The sequence below is a fragment of the Octopus bimaculoides genome, chromosome 15 (genome assembly GCF_001194135.2).
Source record: "Octopus bimaculoides isolate UCB-OBI-ISO-001 chromosome 15, ASM119413v2, whole genome shotgun sequence".
Lineage (NCBI taxonomy): Eukaryota > Metazoa > Mollusca > Cephalopoda > Octopoda > Octopodidae > Octopus > Octopus bimaculoides.
The window spans coordinates 19932767-19942683 of record NC_068995.1 but is presented as its reverse complement, the minus strand read 5'-3'; positions in this window follow the sequence as shown (position 1 = coordinate 19942683).

Below are 9917 nucleotides of genomic sequence, written 5' to 3'. Positions count from 1 at the left end.
ATATATATATATATATATATATATATATGTATGTGTGTGTGTGTGTGTGTGTGTGTGTGTTTATATGTATACATATTCTGTCTCATCCTACATGTCTTGCTTACTTCACATGACCCATATCCATCGCTATTATTATCATCACCATCGTCATCATCATCATCATCAGAACAATGAATGCCGACGCTAAAACGTTGTAATAGACAATACATCAACATGGGCTAACATCTCTCTCTTTCACTCTGTCTCTCTCCCTTTACCCTTCTCTCTATATAATACCTATACATACATACGTACATACATACATACATACATACATATATGTTCGGGCTAAATTTCACCCTTTTTTTTATGTCTCTCCCTTTTCAGGAACACCTTGCTGTATTAGTGAACAGTCAATGGAGCATAAAGATTAGAGTTGTAGTTGAAAAACAAATTAGTTGATATGGAGGAATGGTAGCTCTCGGAATATTGGAAAAAAGTTACTTCTATCATGATAATACACGCCGGGTATCAAAATGCCAACGCCATGACTGCTGTTCAATCTTCTGTGACATGGACAGCTGCAACGGAGACTACGAAGCCATGGCAAGCAGGAATGGACACAGTAGTTGTTCTGATTGCATCCGTATGCTGGAATTCATCCGACTAAAGGACAAGTTGATGGAATATCCGAGGAAGGGAATCCGCGCTTTTAGCGAGGGAGAGAGAGAGAGAGAAACTGGTTTTGGAGTTTCCCCCATGAAGCTGACCCTGAATTATGACCTTCACTATCACGTGTACAAAAGGTATAAATGACAAATTCTTACTGCCAAGTTTAAGGAGAAGCAAAGAAACTCTTGAAGAATCCGAATAAGTTTGTTTAGCCGGGAATGTCCCCGTTCTTCTCAGAGTAAAAGAACTTCTCCAGGACCAGTTGCACAACACCCAGAACAACACATACTTTGCCTACAATCCATGTAATATCCCTCGAATCATGAAAATTAAGTTCCCTCCTCCAGCTGTGATGAAGTTTGGGTGTGTCTCCATTGAGGGTGACGTCATGTCTCCCTAGATGATTGAACTGGACCTTAGGCTCAATTCAGATGGCTCTATGAAGCCATTGTGGTCAAAACCTGGCAGGAGAGGTTTGCAGCAGGAAGCTATAAGTGTGGCAGTAAGATTCGGCTCATTGCCATACCACTGGAAAGAGTCAGAAGTGGATGTCGGAAGATTTCTACGATCATACCAGCCCCTATTTCTGGGCTCTTAATCCTCTCGATTTTAATCCCGTTGGGCGCAGTTCGTAAAGAGATTCACTCTGCCTGCAGCACCAAGGCCGATCAGGTAGGTGTTCGAATACCTTCCACGGTCATAGGGAGGAACGTATACACCAGGTTCTGGAGCCGTCTTGAGGCTGTGGCGGAAGTTCAAGGCGGGGACTTTAAGTAAACTGTTATCTCCCAGTTATAATATAGTTGGTATTTCATTGAGTTTTTAAAATACTTTTATTTTCGGATGGAATATTGTTTTCTTTAATTTTTATACCAACTGTGAAATTAGCCCGAACACCCAGTTTGTTCATACGTACATGTACACACACACTCACACACACACACACAATAATCACTCCACACATCAATGTTTGCATATAAATATTTTCTATGCACGTGTGCGTATTCATACATACATACACGTGCACATACGCACACGCACTAGCACACATACGCACACATGCACACACACACACACACACACACACACATATACATATGATACACCGCACACGCACTCACATGCTATCCTGTATGCATGGATAACATCATACTGTATAGAAAACGACTTGAAATCATGAATATAATCCATTTTTAAAATCACGCTATCGTGATTTACGTACTTGCATTTCTAGCCACCATCTTGCATTTTCACAGCAGAACAGGTTTTCTCAAGAACCATGTCTCCTTTTAATCTGCGGTGTCGTATTATAACTAATATAAATTCCTACTTTCATATTACAAGTTTAAAAAGCCGGGGCAGGAGTCTCTGCATGACCACTTATTCTGGTTGCACTGTGTGGTACCTTATTTTATCAAGCTTTTGAAGCATGAAGGGTGAAGTTGACCTCAATGTACCTCAACTAAATGCTGCAAGACATTTTATGTGATGCTCTAACAATTCTGTGAGACCTCTGCCTCCAATAATAATTCCTAACAATGGTCACGGTCAGAAAGTTGTAGAGAGAGCATATAAGATTAAATCGGCTCCAGTACTTCACAAGTATTTCAATTTAACGATTGCGCAAGAAAGACAGGTTAAGACTGAGCCTCAGTGAGATTAGAACCCAAAACTAAAAATTATGTATCTAAACGTTCTACCGTTTCTGATATACCACTGCCCCGTTGATTGTAATAAATATACTTTCAATCACAGGCATAAAGCATGAAATGTTGGAGGAGGAAGCTAGTTGATTACATGGACCCTAGTACTCAATTGGTACTTGTTTTATCGACACCGAAAAAAAAAAAAAACAGAAAGAGACAACCGGACACAGTAGAATTTGAACCCGTACGTAAAATCACTAAGTATTTTGTCCGGTCTACTAACGATTCTGCCAGCTTGCAGCCTTTCTACTTTAGGACAAAGCCTGAAATTTGTGGGAGCTCGCTAGTCGATTACACCGACTCCAGGACTTGACTGGTACCTAATCTATCGACCGCAAAAAGATAAAATACCTTGCTGATTATAATAATAATAAAAACACTAACAACAAATTACAAAACATATTCAGGATATAGATAATTTAAAGGTATTTACCAGCGGTTATAATACCCATTTAGAGATGCTACTAAATAAATGAGATGAATTCAACAATGATTTCAAAATGTGTCTAAGATTAGATAAACGTATGAAAGTGATTCTAAGAAGAGGCTATTAATTAAAATTCAAAACATTAAGTTAGATTTAAAGACTGAAATAAGAGAACTAGACCAAAACTAACGAGCCAAATACTTAGAATTTAATGAAACTGAAGGAGAAAATTACAACTGAGTAATGCAGACGAGAAAGTCAGAGTGGTATTAAAAACAGAACTTAATGCCAGAATTACGGTTGAAGGTAAAAATAACCAAGTCAGTTGCACTTATAAATTACAGTTTCAATATAATAAATTAGAAAAGTGAAACGTAAAGCTTGCTGAAGAAAATAATAAAACTACTCAGTGCAATCCGAACCCATCTCTTTAAAGTAACAATGAAGAGAAGTTTGTGTGTAGTATATACGAATGAAGAAAGAACGCTTCACACAAATGAGAAATATTTTACAATACACCGACTGTAATTCTAGCAAGATACGGAGCGGGTAAGAGAAGATAGGTTGATTATAGTGTAACACGGGTATTTTTCCTTGAGAAGCAACTGTTATTTCCTATTTGCTTACTCCTAGAAAATATGAAAAATGGCTAATATTTCTTTCAAATTTTCTTTTTGTTATATCCAAACCCCTAAGAATCCTTCTCCATACATGGTTATGATGCTCCCCCAACTACTCCTGCACATGATCAGAGATGCGCATATCATCAATCACAAAGAGACATACCCAAGTGGTTAAGGTCAAACAACTGAGAAGCAAACCTGTGGCATCGAGCAGAATATTTGCTATAACGGTATTTCTATTTCAGCAACTCAGCGTTGAATCTGTCTGAAATGTGACGGAAAATAAGTCAGTTTTAAAACATTGATGTCCGCGCCACAAAAGCAAAGTTTGAAGGAAATAGTGGCTGTTTCCTTTCATTTCTAAACAGAAGCAAATACGAAAAAAACACTTACAGGTCCAAGACAAAAAAAAAAAAAAAAAAAAAAAAAAAAAAAAATGTTACATAGTGTTATATTGATATAACTGACAAAGGAATAAGTTAAAACAAAATAAAAGTGATTTTCTCTGTGAAAAGGAGACTGACTGAGCTATTAAGAATAGTTCCAGGCGTTGTAATTAAGAAGTCTATGTCTCAGCTACGTAGTTTTGACATCTAAGGCAAAGTTTCCTCTATTATTGTCTCGGATCTATCAATGGCTTGAGTGGAATTTGAAAAATGGAAACTGTGCGGAGGCTCTCCCGTCGTATATATGCATATGAGCGTGCATGTGCATGTGTGTGTATGTTTGCTAGTTATCATGCCTTGTAACTTAGCGGTTCGATTCAATAAGTAGCAGACTTAAGTGTAAGTATGGGGTTCGGTTATCACATGAAAATAGTGCTCCCTCGTGACCGCAGTACAATGGCTGAAACAATAAAAGGATAAAGCAATGCATGAAGACAATAAAAATACCAGCAAGAAAATAATGATAACACGGAAGACAAAGGTTCAAATAAAGGTAGAACAGCAGCCAAGATGCACAAAAATATAAAATAAAGCTAACCTTCAAATGTATTGAAAATAAAAGACAGAATAAAACAAACCCATGGTCACTGTTTTGCAAGTGTCCATCCATTAATGATAGAGAAGCTAACAATTGCTCAATAGCTTTGGAGTAAAAGAAAAACTGGAAGGTTTGATTTGATCAATGTTACAGCACTAAATTATCAAAACAAGACGTGAATGTCAAATCTAGACGATGCAATCCCCATAAGAAACAATCAAGCAAATTATTTTACAACTATCTAGTCAACTCAAAGACAGAATATATCCACAGACATGATCGAATAGGTAGCTTCTTCCACTGACCAGTGTGCAGGTACTTTATCATCAAACAGAAAAAGTGGTTTTGGCACGCACCAAAGCTACTATTTGACAATGATACGGCTTTGATACTATGGGACATGTATGTCCAATCTGACAAAGTGAAGCTCTAGAGTATCTTAATCAAATAAGTTAATGAAAATCTATTTACTATAATAGCCATCTCTCTCTCTCTCTCTTGTGACAGAAACATCACACGGAAGAAAGTTGAAAAAGCTATCAAAGTACAAATTCGAAATGGCAGGTTGTGAAGTATGAGACTAAAAACGGCAACAACAGTACGAGTGTATAATAGAAATAACAGGAACAAAGGCAATATGTCCACGCCAGTTGTTCACTGTTTGACACACAAATGACATATTAACTCCACACTGTACTGCATACCGCCCACAATAAATACAATTCAGTAATATAGCATATTCTATAAAATCACTTTCTAATTTTATAAAGCATTTCGCAATACACTAGACCAGCATCGGAACAATGATTAATCGTCTAAAAATGTGTTACCATAAAAAAAAATTACATTTTGCCGTTTTATTAGCCTTATCATTCGAGTGTACATTCAAAGTTTATATATGTTCTATGTTGTGGGTGAGTTGATACAATGGTTAGCAGGTCGAACTGCTTAGTGGCATTTCTTACGGCCCTTTACGTTTTGAGTTCAAATACTTGCTTACCTTTCCTTCTTCTGGAGTCGATAAAATAAGTGCCAGCCGAGCACTGTCGTCCATGTAATCGAGTTACTTCTGCTCCCTCAGAGTTGCTGGTCTTGTGTCAAAATCAAAGTAATATATAATGTTTCAGTTTAATGCTAACAAGAAGTCTTTAATTCTAAACTATGGGTGGCGATGCTTTGTTATCCACCAGGCACATTTACTGATGTATACCACAGAGACGTGTGGTTAATACCTCTAAAACGTTTTAAGATAATACTGCACACACTCAGGAACAAAAATATAAAGAGTTGGAAATGAGTGATGAATTCATAAACGTACACACGAGTATAATCCCTTCCGTTATATGCTGGATCGGAGTCTGCGCAAAGAATTGTTTCCGGTGATGAGGAAGACGCGCAATCCGTTGCCGCACAACTTGATTTATCCGCGACTGGTCCAGTGGCAAGAAGGAAATTTGTATAAGACTTGGGTCGATGTCATCGATACCCCAGTGATCAACTGGTACTTATTTTATCGCCCTTGAAAAGAAGAAAGGTAAAGTCGAAAATGGTAACATTTTTATTTAGAGCATAAAGACGAACGAAATGCTTCTAAGCACAAGACGGACGAAATGCTGCTAAGCATTATGTTCGGCATGCTAACTATTCTGCCAGCTTTCCGTCTTAAATTTTGTTATTGTTGGAAAGAGAATTCGTTGGTATTATATAACCACAGGTCAGCCATTACCTAGCTTAGGCATTCCAGCTGTGTCTATTGATTTTGGTAGGTGTAACTTTTATCTTTTACTTTTTTTCAGTCATTAGACTGCGGCCATGCTGGGGTATCGCCTTGAAGAATATTAGAGGGAATTAATCCGCCCCAGTACTTAATTTTTTCAAGACTTGGTGCTTATTCAGTCGGACGTAAATACACCAGCATCGGTTGTCATTCGGTAGTGGCGAACAAACGCAAACACGAAAACATACACCTGGATGTATATATGTGTGTGTGTGTATGTGTGTGTATGGATCAAACCGTTTGATTCAAATTCCGTGCAACTTAAAGCTTCAAAACTCGTGAAGCTTATCGTCGGGCCTCGCGAACTTTGAAAGTTTAAGTAACATGGAACTTGAATCAAACTCTTTTGATCCAGGCATGCAACCCTCAGTAAAACTGTTGAATGCTCTTCTTTCGTTTGTCCACTCACTCGTATATATACACACACGCACACATACACGCGCGCACACACACACACACGCATACACACACACACACACACACACACACACACACGACAGGCTTCTTTCAGTTAGGGTCTATCAAATCCACTCACAAGGCTTTGGTTGGCTCGACTCTATAGCAGAAGCATTTGATCCAAGGTGCCATGCCGAATCCAGAACCATATAGTTGGAACGCAAACTTCTTAGTACGGAGCCACATCCGATTTGCCGTTTCCATATTGAAAACGAAAGTCTGGGATCTGATGGAAATTTGTCAAAGATTTCAAGTAAGGTGAGCGACCACATCAAATTCCACCGTTTGACTGACTGTATAAAGAGAAACATTCGAATGAGTGTAGGTTCACCTCAGTGTCACACTGGATAAGGCGTCAAAGCTAGAGGGATATCACTTGGATCATTACCACTCTTTTTAGACATGAATGATTGTCACATCATCCAATTTCTCTTTCAGCTCGGAAATAATCCGTAAGCAGCAGGGACGTGTCGCTACTGTTACAGCTGCTGACGGTGAAGACGATCATGATGATGATGATGATGATGATGACGGTGGTGGTGGTGGTAGTAGTGGTGGTGATGATATGATGATGATGATGATGATGATGTTGGTGATGATGATGATGATGATGACATGAAATGAAATAGGCACTTACGCAACAATATTGGTAAAAAAGCAAGCTTATAATATTTTACACACACGCACCACACCCATTCAAATCACACTTACACATGCTGATCGCACTTTACTTTTCTTCCTTTCTTTCTTTCTTCCTTTCTTTCTTTCTTTCTTTCTTTCTTTCTTTCATTCTTTCCTTTCATTCTTGGTTTCCTTTCTTTCTATGTTTCTTTTTCTGTATCTATCTCTTTCTCTTTGTCTTTGCATTTAGATGTGAGCATATGTGGGCATATGTGTGTGTGTGTGTGTGTGTGTGTGTGTATATATATATATATATATATATATCTGTGTATATATATGTGTGCATGTGTGTGTGCATAAACATATATATATATATATTTATATACCATTATCTATAAATCTGTTTATATATATATATATATTATATGCATGCACCAGCCATATCTCCACTTGTATTGAATTTCTCGTTCAATTACAGGAAAATGATTAATTTTGAAAGATGAGATACATGTATTTACATCGTATCAATCATACAGGGCTGTCTTTAAAATATATGGACATATAATACAGTATTATATAGACATTGGTGCTGAGGTGTATATACTTACTGTAAATATGTACAGATGTACACAGAAGTATACACTTCAAACATTTTCCCCTTTTCACAAAAAATTACATTATAAATATGTATGTATGCTGGCATGCATTTATGTATGCGTGGGTATTAGATATCTATCTGTGTGTGTGTGTTTGTGTGTGTGTGTGTGTGTGTGTGTGTATACATACATATATATAGGTATATACTTGTATGTATGTGTGCATGTTTGTATTGAAGTATGTATAGATAGATTGGTAAGCAATTGTAAGTTCTGAAGCTAATTTAGTCTAGAGGTGACCATTAACGCTCCCGTGTTCACATACTGTATAATGGGTATGTCAGATTGGTAAAGCTTTCCACTATCTATTTTAGATTGGCAGCAGTTGAGTCCTTAGCTGAAAAATACGCTTGTGGATTTCAAAATGCAGATATTGTTATATATTTAAGCACACTCCACAAACAGACATGCATACACCGTTATATAAATATAATCATACACATACATGTTCATATATTGTAGATAGTTAAACAGACACATAAATAAATAGATATAGACACAGATAGATAGATAGATAGATAGATAGATAGATAGATAGATAGATAGATAGATACATACATACATACATACATGCATACATAAAAAGGTAGGTAGATAGCAAGCTACGTATTCTGTTTACATGTGTGTCCTCAAATTCTAAAGTCATTAGAACCTACTCGAGTCAACTAGTAGCCCTATTGCCCGATAAACGATTGAGAGGTCGTTCGAATTTCGTGGCAGCATCTATTTTCATCTCCTCCCCACTTGGAAGCCGTGCTATACAAAGAAATTTTATATTAGATGCGGAAGTTTACGTTTGAACAAAAACGTTCCTCATTTATTAACATAAACCTTTACTATTACATAAACGTACAAATATTGATTTCAGATTTTGGCACTAGGTCAGCAATTGTGGGGGAGGATGGAAGTCGATTACATCAACCTTATTGCTCAACTGGTAAATTATTTTACCGATCCCGGATGGATGAAAGGTGAAGTCGATGCCGGCAACATTTGAAATCAGAACGTCAAGTTAGAGGAAATACCGCTAAGCTATTTTTCCAGTGTAATAACCACTCTGCCGACTTATTATATCATACATATACATATGTATGTCAATTTATATATGATAAATACGAATTACACAACAAACGGCGTTTTCATTCCGTCGGTCGATCAAACACGTTACTTATCCTTGTTTATCCTCACATAAATCAGCATTGTATGGTCTTATTCATTGTCAGCATAATATTGGCATTGAGCAGTAATATGTTTTGTATCACACCAACTTTATAATTTATTTATATGAAATGCGATACACTGTATGCATTTTAAACACCATAGAATGTTATCCTCAGATTGAGAATTAAAGTGTAGAACCAAGTTTTTATCTTTCCGTAGGCAGAAAAATACGGGATATTTCGACTATTTTCTGTTTTTTCTCTCCGTGGAAAAATGGATGTTCTTTATTTGAAGAATACCAACTTTTCCGAAGAGTGATTACACATTTATAGCTATATTAAGTGTAAACGAAATAGAACTCATCTAAATTGACAATTAATTTAGCTATGCTGCGATTTCGGTTGCTTAGAAATGAATTTATCCGCGTTGTCAGCGCATGTCCAGAAGTACAAATTAAATTGTTCACTTTGTCTCATTCTAAGCATGTATATACAGTAAGTACACATGAAAGCTGTAATGTAGTCATTTTGTTTATATTTCCCAAGGCTAACATTCGATGTCTATTGAAAGGTATATATTACGTTTCAATCTGTCAAAAAAAAACCCAACAAAAAAACCCAACAAAAAAACAAACAAACAAACAAAAAGCTATATATACATGCATACACACATATGTATGTATATGTTCCATAGATGAAATCCAGATATTCTCCGTACAGAACACACTTAGTAGTGCTCAAGGAGTGTGTAAATCGGACCTTTTGATATGTATTAATATATATACATATTTTTTTTTTGTATTTCATGTATTCAATATACATTATATATAATGATCCATCTAACTTGCTTACCTCT